Source organism: Furipterus horrens, unplaced genomic scaffold (assembly GCF_987537825.1).
Source record: "Furipterus horrens unplaced genomic scaffold, mFurHor1.1.pri manual_scaffold_9, whole genome shotgun sequence".
Classification (NCBI taxonomy): domain Eukaryota; kingdom Metazoa; phylum Chordata; class Mammalia; order Chiroptera; family Furipteridae; genus Furipterus; species Furipterus horrens.
The window spans coordinates 71,520,407-71,534,013 of NW_028327179.1; the positions used below are offsets into that span (position 1 = coordinate 71,520,407).

General features: G+C 37.0%; 1 protein-coding gene across 5 annotated transcripts in view; it reads left to right on the top strand.

Moving 5' to 3' along the window:
- ST7 (suppression of tumorigenicity 7) overlaps positions 1 to 13,607 on the top strand; it is a 348,571-nt gene that overhangs the window by 82,043 nt on the left and 252,921 nt on the right. The window contains exon 1 of one of the 5 annotated variants that reach the window (XR_016513066.1): positions 8,347 to 8,383. The exons of the other annotated variants lie outside the window; for them this stretch is intronic. The gene's annotated coding sequence lies outside the window, so the exon portion shown is untranslated. Of the gene's footprint in view, positions 1 to 8,346; positions 8,384 to 13,607 lie in introns of those variants that run through there. 5 annotated transcript variants of the gene reach the window in all.

A 13,607-nucleotide genomic window follows, 5' to 3' on the forward strand; every position in this document is an offset into this window, starting at 1 on the left:
AACTTGTGGTTTCTGTAAAACATTTTTGCCATTGTGGTGGTTATTTTGTGCATGTGTGTGGCCTGATCTTATAGGTGGAATTAATGTAATGAAGTGAATTGGAGAATTTCAATTTTTATCCTTAATCCTCTGAGGGTTAACATGTTCAGATTTTTTTTCTGATGGATAACTAGCCTTTTTAAAAAACCACACAGCCTTTTTCTTAATTTCTAGTTTCACTGAATAGTAAATTGGTACAGGTTTCAGAATAAAATTAAGGTTAGACTAACCATGGGTGGTGGTTGCTTGGTAAGTGGGTGACTCCCTTAGATTGGATGGGGTGAAAGTGGGGTGTGAGGTGAGGTGCTTATGAGGAAGTAAGAGTCTTTGCACAAAATGTGTACAGCTAATGCAAAATTATATTACCCTGAATTTGAACTTTTCAGTAATGGTAACACAGTTATCTGACAGGTGACAACTAAAGAACAAAGGCTTTTGGAAAATTTTTCACCAGGGCAGAGAGTCACTTTCCATACCCAGTATAATGACAAAATCCCAGTGGATGGACCTTTGGCAAGAGCTAATTATGGTTTACAAATCAGATTTTTGTGAAATTAGTCGTTTAAAATACAGCTTATAGGAGCTTGCTATGTAGTACTTTTGTGGTGAATACTTTTTGAAGATAAAACATCTTAAAGTAATTGCCATACACTTTAAAAAATAGTTTATGTTTCCTATTTTAGAGTTACTTTAAAGCAAGTATACTAGTACCCACCTCTCTCTCTGTCTCTCTCTCTCTTGTGTGTGTATTTTGAATTCATTTCCTCGTAAGATTAGTATACCAGAATTTTTGCTCTAGGGCTCAGGAATAAAATATACTTACTTTTTAGAAGGCTTACTATATCTGTGGTACTGTGTTGAAGCAGGAAGGAACACACTTTATGGCCATATACAAAGAAATCAAATTTCTAAAATACCTGGGAGCTTTACAATGAATATGCTTTTAATTTTAAATTTGTACTTCTTTTTTTTTAAATCAAAGAACAGAATAATTGATTCTTTCATTTTTTTTGTAGTTTATATATTATTAAAACACTTTTTTCTGTTTTTTAAATAATGCTTTATAAATGTTAGGTGGTATTCTAAAAGACACAACTTTAACATGCTAAATAGACATCAGGAAGAATACTAAAACAATAAAACTAATGTGAACAAAGGAGATGGCTTCAGAGAAAGTCCAGATATGACGCTTTCAAAATTAGTTACTGTGTCTACTCTAGAGAAAATATGTGGTTTAAGTTTTTACCACATTAATAACATGTTAATTAAATTAGTTGTCTGTGGTAGGAAGCTACTTTGAATGTTGATTCTATGGTGATTTTTATAAACATTTGTGTATTTGCATATATAGATATATTTAGTCTATTAAACCTTAAAGGGAAGAACACATGTTTTCAGTTCATTGGAGAGTAAATTCTTTAGGTTAGAAAAGATGATATTTTTGCTATCAAGCATAGTTCAGCACAACCACATTTGACATCATCATAGCACTGAAGGGGATATCTTCCATGGAACAATGATTCTTTTTTACCATTATTTTTTAATTTTTAATTATATTTTATTAATTATGCTATTACAGTTGTCCTGATTCTACCTCCCACCTCCAGCAACCCCCCAACACACACACACACAAACAATCCCCAACCATTGTTAATGTCCATGGGGTTTGTGCATAAGTTCTTTGGGTACTCCATTTCCTATACTGTACTGATATCCCCATGGCTATTCCTTTTTTTTTTTTTTTTTAATATGTTTTATTGATGATGCTGTTACAGTTGTCCCAATTTCTTTTCCCTCTGCTCCCCTCCACCCAGTGACCCCCTCTCCCTCCAGTTGTTCCCCCCTTTTAGTCCATGCCCATTGGTTGTGCATATAGTTCTTCTCAATCTCTTCCTGTCTACTTCATTTCCTCCTACTATGCTTCTTAATTCCTGCATCATCTCCCTCTCTTTTCCCCCCTCCCCCTCTCCTCTGACCACTCCCCAATGTGTTCCCCATGCCTATAATTCTTTTTCCACTCTTGTTGCCTACTTAGTTTGCCTTTGTTTCGATTCCCTAGCTTCTGTTGTTGGTTGTTGTGATACAGTTTTCATTTTAACGTTAATAGTTTTGATCCTTCTTCTCCTAAACAAGTCCCTTTAACATCTCATATAACAGTGGTTTGGATCTAATGAACTCGTTCAGTTTTACTTTGTCCTGGAAGCACTTTCTCTGTCCTTCTATTCTGAATGACAGCTTCGCTGGATAGAGTATTTGTGGCTGTAGGTTTTTGATTTTCATTACTTTGAATATCTCTTGCCAGTCCCTTCTCGCCTTCAGGGTTTCCTTTGAGAAATCAGCTGATAGTTTAACTGGGACTCCTTTGTACATAATTCTTCTCTTCTCTCTCGCTGCTTTTAAGGTTCTCTCTTTATCTTTAATTTTTGACATTTTGATTATAATGTGTCTTGGAGTGGTTCTCCCTGGGTCCAGTTTTTCTGGAACTCTCTGTGCTTCCTGGACCTGTAAGTCTATTTCCTTCCCCAAATTAGGGAAATTCTGCTTCATTATTTTTTCACATAATTTTTCAATTTCTAGTTCTTCTTCACCTTCTGGCAACCCTATTATTCTAATGTTTGTTTGCTTATAGCTGTCCCAGAGGTTTCTGAGCCTCTCCTCATATTCCTCACTTTTTGTATCCTCTTTTTGCACTGGTTGTCTGTTTATTCTTTCCCTATGTTCAGATTTGTTGATTTGATCTCTGGTTTTCGTTTCCTCACCACATGTCTCGTATGTGTTTTCGATCATTTCAGCATGACTAGCCTTCATTCCTTCCCGATCTTGTTCAATATCTTTTGTTAATTCTGTAAGCTGCCTTATGACTATGGCTCTGAACTGAGCCTCAGAAAGATGTTCTATTTGTTCATCGGTTAAGTCCCTTATTTGCTTTTTGGTTAGCTGCATGATTGGTATTTCAATCATTATTCCTGCCATCCTGACCATTTTCATTTATCTTTCCTTCTTGGGCAGGGCTGTCACACCTCCTACGCTATCGGGTGCAGAGCCCTGAGCACTTCTCACAACCCGGTGACCCTTCTCACCACACTGTGACGCTTCGTGTGGGGGCGGGGGTCCAAGATGGATTCCTGCCGTTACTCTGCTGACAGACTGGGAGCCTCTTCCTCCATCCCCACGACCTCTGGGCCTCACAGTCTGAGGCAATGCGGGTCTCCCTTCCTCAATGTTAGAATCGTGAGCTGACGGTCTCGACTGCAGCCAGGACTGCTCCCCTGATGTTTCTCGCAGTCCCGCCGCTGTAGCCACTGCTGCCGCTGACAGCACAGCTTGACCTATCCACCCTGGTTTCACCCCTCCTACCTGTCCGGACAAGCACCACTTGTTTATAACTTCATACATTGGACTTCTATGTAGTTTTATTTTTTGGAACTTCTGGTTATTTTTGGTTTTGCAGTAGTTGTAGTCCTTCTTAGATGTGGAGGGAGACAGAGTGTGTCGGTCTAAGCCTCCATCTTGGCCGGAAGTCCCCCATGGCTATTCTTTAACTACATATTTGTACTTCTTGATCCCCTCACCTCTTCATGCATTCCCCCACACCCCCTTCCCATCTGGCAACCATCAAAAGGCTCTTCGTATCCATGATTCTGTTTTCTGTTCTTCTTGTTTGCTTAGTTTGTTTTTTAGATTCAATTGTTGAAAGATATGTATTTTTGCCATTTTATTTTTCATAGTTTTGATGTTCCTCTTTTTTCTTAAATAAGTCCCTTTAACTTTTCCTATAATATGGCCTTGGTGATGATGAACTCCTTTAGCTTTTTGTTGTCTGGGAATCTCTCTCTGCCCTTCAGTTCTAAACAATAGCTTTGCTGGGTAAAGCAAACTTGACTTTAGGTCCCTGCTTTTCATGACTTTGAATATTTCTTGCCAATTCCTTCTAGCCTGCAAAATTTTTCTTGAGAAATCAGCTGGCTGTCTTATGGGAACTCTTTTGTAGGTAATTATCTGCTTTTCTATTGCTGCTTTTAAGATTCTCTCTTTATCTTTAACCTTCAACATTCTAATTATGATGTGTCTTGGAGTGGGCCTCTTGACATCCATCTTGTTTGGGACTTTCTCTGTTTCCTGGACGTGCATGTCTGTTTCTTTCACCAAATTAGGGAAATTTTCTTTCATTATTTTTTTAAATAGATTTCCAATCTTGCTCTTTCTCTTCTTCTGGTACCCCAATCATGTGAATGTTGGACCTCTTGAAGTTGTCCCAGAGGCTGCTTATACCATCCTCATTTTTTTTTATTCTTTTTTCCTTCTTGTTGTTCTGTGTGGTTGTTTTTTTGCTTCCATATGTTCCAAATCATTGATTTGGTTCTCGGCTTCATCCACTCTACTGTTATTTCACTGTAAATTGTTCTTTATTTCAATTAGTGTATCCTTGGTTTCTGACTGGATCTTTTTTATGCTGTTGAGGTCCTCACTAAGTTCCTTAAGCATACTTATAACCAGTGTTTTGAACTCTGCATCTGATAGAGTGCTTATTTCCATTTAATCTTGCTCTTTTTTTCAGGAATTCTGATCTGTTCTTTTATTTGGGCGATGTTTCTTTGTTTCCTCATTTTGACAGCCTCCCTGTGTTTGTTTCTGTGTACTAGGTAGAGAGATGCTTATCTTGGTAGTGTGGCCTAATGTAGTAGGGAACAATCATTCCTAATGATTCAAGAATAGATTTATTTTAATTATTTTTTTCTGGAATGCTTTTTCTCCCATCTGATTTCCATGTTATTTGTGTGGTTTTCCCTCAGTGTTTTTCTAGTCTCTGTTGAAATGTCATCTCTTTAAAAGGATGGCATTACCTGACAATTTTATCTAAACTACCCTTCCATTCAATCACTCTTCATCCTTTAATTCCCGTTATCTTTCTTTATAACACATACTACCACTCGACGTATTACATATTTGTTCTTCTATCTCACCCACTAGAATATAAGCTATATAGAAGAGGTAGAGGAGGGAGTTTGGCTGTGCCCCTACACTGCAGAACAGTAGGCTGCCTGGAGATAGTTGTTGACTAGATTTATGAATGGGTTTCCTCTAATAGTGACTATTAATTTACTTGAAGATTTCACCATTATTTTTCTTTATCAACCATATTCTAATTCAACAGTAGTTATTCTCAGCACTGATTATTTTGAATATTGATCTTTTCTTTCATTGCTAATTTTATCCTGAAATTAATAATACTCTCTTAACTAGTGGAAGGGAAAAGTGGCAGGCAGGCGGGCTGACAAAATTAGAACTGATAATTTACAGATCATTTTTCTTTTGGAATGTATTAATGTGATTTTTTTTTTTTTGGAGTGTTGTCAGGCATATCATATCAGTTTTATTTGTTCCATTTTTTTTTCCTTAGGCAATGCATTAAAATTTGTCTTCATTCTCTGAGCTCATGACAGCTAACTAAAGGAAAGAATTGGAGCAAGCTAAATTTTTGGAATCTATTTTGTCAAATATGTATCCCAAGTCTAAAGTGTTTAGAAATACCTCAGGCCTTCAGAGATTATAGAAAACTTAATAGGAGTCAGATACTGTCATTCGTGTCCAGTTGTGTTGGCAAGTGAGACACCTAATGTCTTTTAACATAGTTATAGTTTTCTAAAAAGCAGCCTTTTTGAAAAATATTGCGCCTTTTGCTTCTTTTAAATGTCTGTTCCAAGAAATAAGTATAGGCACTCAGAAAAATGCATTAATATGAGCAGATATACTTCCTTGCATATGAGCTGAGAAAAGGAGTTATATCAATGAGTAAGCAAGACAATTATTGTGTATAGACTGTGGCTTCTGGTTGAAAACCTCTCTTACCCAGGGATCATTTTCTCATTCTACTTTTCCTCTTGCCTTTCTGAAGGCCACATCCATCCATTATTTGTGTGACTTATTCGTGTTCAACATCTGGTATGCATTTAAAATATATCTTATGTAAGATAATATTCTGGTTTCAACTCTTCAGAAGTATATTGCCCTCTCTCACTTCCTATAGGTGTATCTCAACACCATTATTTAAATTCTCTCCTGGTTGTTGACCTGAATGATTATTTTGGGAGGGATGCATTTTTGTTAATTCTTGCAATTTTTGGCATAGTCCTTTCTGTCATTTTCTTTTCTCTTTTAAGGATTTTTTTCTCGACATTTAAAATTAATTTATATTTTTCTTTAATTTTAGTTGAATTTTTAAAATATAATTTTGGTAATTATGTATTTATATCTCAAAAGGCCTTATGGAAGTATAGTTAAAAGCATGTGTTTTGGAAGCAGATTGTGTAGGGTTGAATCTTAGCTTATCATTTACTACCCTTAGTAGCCTTGGCAAATTATTTCACCATATATCCATTGTGGGTAATAATGGTATCTACCTCGTAGGAATATTATGAAGATTAAATAAGTTAATACATGTTAAGTTCCCAGGATAGTATCTGGCACATAGTAGACATTCAATAAATACTAGTTATTGTTTTTCTTTTCTACAACAGAATATTTGCCCTTTATCTTATATTTAGCATCATTGCATTTTCTTAATTTTCAGTAAGATAAAGGTCAAATTACCTTGAATAAATTATGCTCCATGTAATGCAATATTATACAGCCATTGAAAGGATGGGATGGATTTGCTTATACTGACCAGAAAAGCTATTAATGATATTTTAGGTGATAATTTTCAGTTCCACATTTATACCAGAATTTAATGTTTAAAAGCTGTAATTATATAAAAACATCTTTGTGTAAACATAAGATAATATTGGAAAAAGTATATACTTTGGATGAATGAGTGGAGAGGAAATGAGCTCTTGAACTTCCTACTTTATATGATTTAAAAAGTGGAATTATGGGACTACATATACACACACGTATACACACATACACTTTGTACATTTCAGTATTTTTTTCTTGTCATTTTTTATCATTTCAATATTTTAAAAACATTAAAACAAAGTTTCTTTGTGTTGATTCTAATGAAAGTTTATACACCTTTAGCTTTTTTTTAAAAAACAGATTTCTAAGAGTAAAGATAATGTGTGAATGCCTTTATTTGTTAAGTGAGTTAAGAGACAAAACATTAACATCTTCAATTATTTCTTTGCGTGGGTAGGTCAAAAAGAACTATGTTTGTTGGTCATAATTGACCACTTACAAACAGGTATACACAGGTGTGTGCATGTAGCCTTAAAGTAACTGAGTTACTATGGAAAATGACAGGAATTCTCATTAGGAAAAAATAAGTTGAAAGGGATAGGATAGGAGAAATACATGTACATAACTATATTCAGAGCAGTGTTTTCACATTTGAATAATAGTTGCAAAATAACTAATGATGTAATCACTAACATTTGAGTGCTCACTGTGTGCCAAGCAGTGTTCTAAGCACTTACACTGTTCTTTTACTATTACATTTGTGTTTATTTATATGCCCAGAATGTGTGTTCAATAGTACACATATTTTCACATTTTTGTGATTGAGTATACTTCCCTTGATCTATCAGTCTACCATCAGCCTATAGAAAAAAAACGAATGAGTTCTATAGTTATTTTTAAAGGTAGATTATTTTTCTCAGTTTTTATATTCTTAATTCCCTTGCAAAGTTCTACTTGCTGCACAAAACCAAGAATGCTGCTCTGCATGATATTCTTGTGGTTAGTTGTTATAAAGCCAATACTTAAATTTCACTGAGTTCTTTTTTCGTGCCAGGTATCACAGGATGAAGATCTTGTCAGGAGGGGAAATATATATGTGCCTCTTGGTCTTGTGCATTTTGTGACAAAAGAATTCCCCTTTGAATTGCTGTTTTCCCTGAAGGCCCTGGAGCCTCTGGCTCAGCAGCACAGTTGGTCTGTGCAGTGTCTCTGACGTCATCAGTGTATGCATGAGCCCTGCTATTGTCTTACTGCTACAGCAGGGCTGAGGATTGCAGTATCCTCTGTTGCTGCTGCTCCCAGTTCTGCCTCTGCTGCTACTTAGTCCTGCCTCACCGCATCCCAGAAGAGCCACGTTGGCCTGCCTTTCCCTATTGGATTTCCAAAAGCAGCTCTTCGGTTCTGGTTTTTGGTGCTATAGGAAACCTTGTTTTTTAGTCACACGGAAGAACACTGAAGCTTCTAAGAGGAGAATCTGGCAGCTGGACACAGCTTGGACTGCATTGTCTGTCTTCAAAACCCCTGCTGTGTAGAGGCTCATCTCTTCATTCTTACACATACATTCTCCTTGATTTTTCTTCCTTCTCTTTTTTCCCCTTTCTTCAAATCTTTTTTTTTTTTTTAAAGCAGCCTTTGGAGCCAGCCATGTTTGGCACTGAATCTTCATGTAAGTAAATGGATCCCACTTATTTGCTGTTTAGAAATCTGCTTGCTGTCAGGGTTACATTGGCTTGGAGTGCATATCACTTTGCCTTAGGGCATTAACAGCCTTTGTATTTTTGCTCTAATTACAAAGGAATTGGTCTCAGAGAAGGGACTGTCCCTTAACTGGGTTATTTATCCTAAGGCCAGGGAGGTCAATGTGGTCAAAACCAGGCCTTCAGAAAGAAGGAAGGAGCACAGGAATCCAGTTAGCCTCACTAGAATGTGTTAATTGATAGGATCAAGTCTGTCACTGATCTCTTGTTATGGGTTCTGTAATGGTTCTTTAACCTTAAAAGAGATACTGGGGAGGATCAATGATGATAGTGTTTATTAGAAAGGAAAAAAGAGCTTACTTTTTTTTCATCTAAAAGGATAAAGGTATCACTATAACCTCTTCCTCCATATTTTTATAAAAACATAGGAATAGACATTTCATATGGGTTAAGAAAGAATAAGAAATATGCTTCATTTTTGAAGATGGATTTTTAAATTTGCACAATGGCTTCAATTTTGATATGCTGGCTAGCATTACAGTCCAGCAGCATCATATTTGTCTTAAAACTTATGCAATGAAATTGTTTTGGTGCAGAAGCAGGCCCTGCACAATGAACTGGGCTGGACAGCACTTGGAGACAGCTAAAATTGATTATTTATAAAATAATGACCGGCCTAAGTAATTTGAGGATTATTTAATGTTGGATGTTGAGTAATATAGCTTGTCAATCACACTACTGTAAATGTACTTTCCTTATGATTTTAAAGTTTTCTCTAGTTTACTGTAAAATACAATATATAATAAATATATAAAATCGTAATGCAGTTGTATAGGCTCTGCAGAACATTTGGTCATATCTATAAGCAAAGATGACAGTTAAGAATTTCTAAAGAGACTCAATATGCTAGCCTAGAACATTAAAAATTGGCAAGACACTATCTTTGAGAGGTGTAGGGGACTAGGGAAGAAATTTAAGAAACACGTTTCATAAGAATTTGTACTTTGACCTTTTCTTTCTGATTTCAAGTGATCAGTGTGACTATTTGTGCACAGCTGATGATTATTCTAGTATTTCTAATATTTCAAGAGACTATATAATCCTCAGTTCTTCTGTTTCTTGATTGGCTTTTTCAAAGGGTTAATTATTTTTGCTGTTTCACATGGTAGCTTCCCATTTCTGAAATTACCACATTGCCTAATCAAGGTCAAGATACATTAACAATAAGATGCAGTGTCTCATTCAGCATGTGACAATGTTATTTTCTAATAATTTAAAAATATTTTTTGAATTTACGTAATGGTACATTTGGAATTGTTGTGGGGGCTAAAAATATATGTAATACTTTTTCTCCCACCTTCTAAGTTCTTCTAGCTGGGCTAATTGTCAAAGTAACAGAGCCAGATTAACAGGAGGAAATCAGATTTTAATACATGCTCATGGGGAATTCACATAAGCATGAAAATTCCAAAGACAGTGAGGTAAAATTAGCTATATATGACATTTTGGACAAAGGAGAAAAATTGGGGGGCTGGGAATGGGATTTTAGATTTCACAAGTGAGAATGGGAGATTTACAAGTAATTGAGGAAAAGCAGAACACACATGGCAGGTAATTTTTTGTTAGGCAACCCAGAAACAATGAGACACGGGGTAATCTAATAAAACAGGCCTCTGTTTGATGCCCTCCCATCCACCATACTCAATTCAAACTAGGCTGCTAAGGCGAACATCCTAAGACTTCCTTCCTGGAATAAGTTTTCCGTCTGAATTTCATAGGCAGGAAAAGGGGGAGGGTCAAAAGGTTCTTCTATTTCTTAATAACCACCTTAAAAATCAGTATACCATAAGGCTAAATAAACTTTTGATCTTCTTCATTCTCATCCCAGAAATAGAAACAGCTTATTAAGAGGCAAAGACCTTCATGGTTTCATTTCAGTCATGGAATTTTGTTTATGTAGGAACCTAGGTATGAACAGAAATATTTATCTACTAAAGGGAAACTAATATTATTATTTGTGTAGCTGAAAGTGGAATCTGAAACTCAGTGTGGGGGATCTTTGGGTTCTTGGACTAGGGACTCTAGTCTGGCCAGGTTTACCAAGCAGACACAGCTTTTCTTCCTTTCTTTCTTCCTTTCTTTCTTCCTTCCTTCCTTCCTTCCTTCCTTCCTTCCTTCCTTCCTTCCTTCCTTCCTTCCTCACCCGAGGATACCTAAGGATATATTTTTGTTGATTTTAGAGAATGGCGAATAGAGAGAGGGAAAGAGAAAATCGATGCTCATGAGAGAGGAACATCCATGGGCTGCCTTCTGTTTGTGCCCCTATAGGGGATCGAACATACAACCTAGGTATATGCCCTTACCAGGGATTGAACCTGCGACCTTTGGTGTACTGGAATGATGTTCCAACCAACTAAGCCACTTGGCCAGGGCAACGTAGGCTTTCCCTTTATTTTACTTTTTAAAGATTTTATTTTTATTTTTGGAGAGGGGAAGGGAGGGAGAAAGGAAGAGAAACATCGACACGAGAGATATATCAATAGGTTGCCTCTTGTACGCCCCCAACCAGGGACCTAGCCCACAGCCCAGGCATGTGCCCTGACCCTTCAGTTCACAGGCAGGTGCCTAATCCCACGGAGCCATACTAGCCAGGGCACAACATAGCCTTTCTTGATCATTAAACCTGATGTTTTGTTAATATCACCATGTGCTATGTGGAAAACTGGTTTGCTTTTGGTCTGCATAGCTACCGGACTACCAAAGACAGAATATTGTTCAGAAGACAGAATATTGTCATACAAGTTTTTTTTTTTTTTTTAAGTTCAGAAAGGATCTTCCAAACTATCTGGGATAGTTTTACTAAATTTTTATAATAAATTCTTGGTAACTGTATTCCCTGCTGTACTAGATCCTGGAAAGGTGAATTATTTTCTAACATTTGATGTCATGATTCTTATCCTTAATTCTGAGTAATTCAATGTAATTGCAGTACTTTGCTTGTATTGGATACTTTTACTTTTTAAATTAAGATATGGTTTACATAAAATAAAATGCATTAAGTCAAACTGTGCAGCTTAGTTAATTTTTGCCTGTATTTACACTCATGGAACCACTACCCAGATCAAGATACAGAACATTTCTGTTACTGCAGAAAGTTCATTTTTGGTGACTGTTCCCAGTGAACATTACTTTTCATTAAAAGGTACTCACTATTCTGACTTCTGCTGCCATAGAGTCATGTATAACTGCCTCTTTTAAATTTTCTTTCCTACTTGCTCTTTGTCTGTAAGAGTAAGAAATGTCAGTGTCTTCATTTTTAAACACTGGATAGATTGAATTGACTTTATGTTTCAGAACTTGGAGGTCAAGAATTTGCAATAGCCTGGATATTACATTATATCATCTTCTTTTTTAATACATGTTTGCTGGATTATGCTATTACTGTTTTTTCGGTTTTCCCCCTTTTCCCCCCTCTGCCTGGTACCCCCATTCCCTCCAACAATACCCCCCTTAGTTCATGTCCATGGGTCGTGCATGTAAGTTCTTTGGCTTCTGCATTTCCTATACCACTCTTAGTATCCCCCTATCTATTTAGTGCCTACCAAGTGTACTTCATAATACCTGCACCTTTTCTCCCATTCTCCCCCTTCCCACTTTCAACTGATAACCCTCCAAATGACCTCCATTCCTATGATTCTGTTTTTGTTCTAGATGTTTTTTAGGTTTTTTTTTTTTTTAGATTCAGTTGTTGATAGTTGTGACTTTGTTGCCATTTTAATGTTCATAGTTTTGATCTTCTTTTTCTTAAATAAGTCCCTTTAACATTTCATATAATAAGGCCTCGGTGATGATGAACTCCTTTAGCTTTACCTTGCTGGGAAGCACTTTATCTGCCTTTGCATTCTAAATGATAGCTTTGCTGGATAGAGTAATTTTAGTTGTAGGTCCTTGCTGTTCATCACATTGAATACTTCTTGCCAGCCCCTTCTTGCCTGCAAAGTTTCTTTTGAGAAATCAGCTGAGTTTTATGGGAACTCCTTTGTAGGTAACTCTCTGCTTTTCTCTTGCTCCTTTTAAGATTCTGTTTTTATCTTTAACTTTTGGCGTTTTAATTGTGTTATTGTCTTTGGGTCCAACTTGTTTGGGACTCAGTGTGCTTCCTGGACTTGTATGTCTATTTCCTTCACCACATTAGGGAAGTTTTCTTTAATTATTTTTTCAAATAAGTTTTCAATTTCTCGCTCTTCCTCTTCTTCTGGCATCCCTATGAGTCACATGTTGGTACATTTGGAGATGTTCCAGAGATTTCTTACACTATCTTTGTTGTTTGAATCCTTGTTTCTGCTTGTTCTGGCTGAATGCTTATTTCTTCCTTATGTTCCAAATCATTGCTTTGAATCTTGGCTTTATTCCCTCCACTGTGGTTTCCTGTAGATTCTTCTTTATTTCACTTAGTGTAACCTTCATTTCTTCCTGGGTCTTTTTTATGTTGTTGCCGTACTCAATGAGTTCTTTGGGCATCCTGATAACCAGTGTTTTGAACTCTTCCTGTGATAGGTTGGCTATCTCCATTTCATTTAGTTCTTTTTCTGGGGTTTTGTTCTGTGCTTTCATTTGGGCCATATTTCTTTGTGTCCTCAATTTGGCAGCCTACATGTGTTTGTTTTCGTGTATTAGCTATAGCTGCTTTGACTCCCTGTCTTAGTAGCGTGGCCTATTGTAGAAAAGGCATATGGTAAATTGTATAGGATAGAGCCTTAGGTAATTGCCAGGGTAGGGCAACCCACTTCACTGCTTTGTGGCTCAGTGTGGTTGGAGGGCTCGGAGAGGGGACATAGCCACTGCCTGGCTTCTGGAGATTCACCTGGCACTGGCCTTGTTTCTAGTCACTTCACTTCCCATATGTGACTGGTGCCCCTCCAGCCATTGCCCTGGTACTGAATCCCAGAGTAGGTGGGTCTGTGTACGTGTAAGGCCATGTGGGTCCTTTAAGCAGAGTCTCCTAAAAATATAGCAGTTTCTTTAACCACCCCAGCCCCAACCCCTACTGGTTTTGACAGCTAGAAGTTATGGGGATTTATCTTCATGGTGCTGGAACACTCGGCTGTGCAGTCTGACCAGGGTCTGTAATTGCTTGCTCCCGAAGTATCCTTCCCAATTTTAGTCCACTACTCATGAATGTGGAACTGCCTG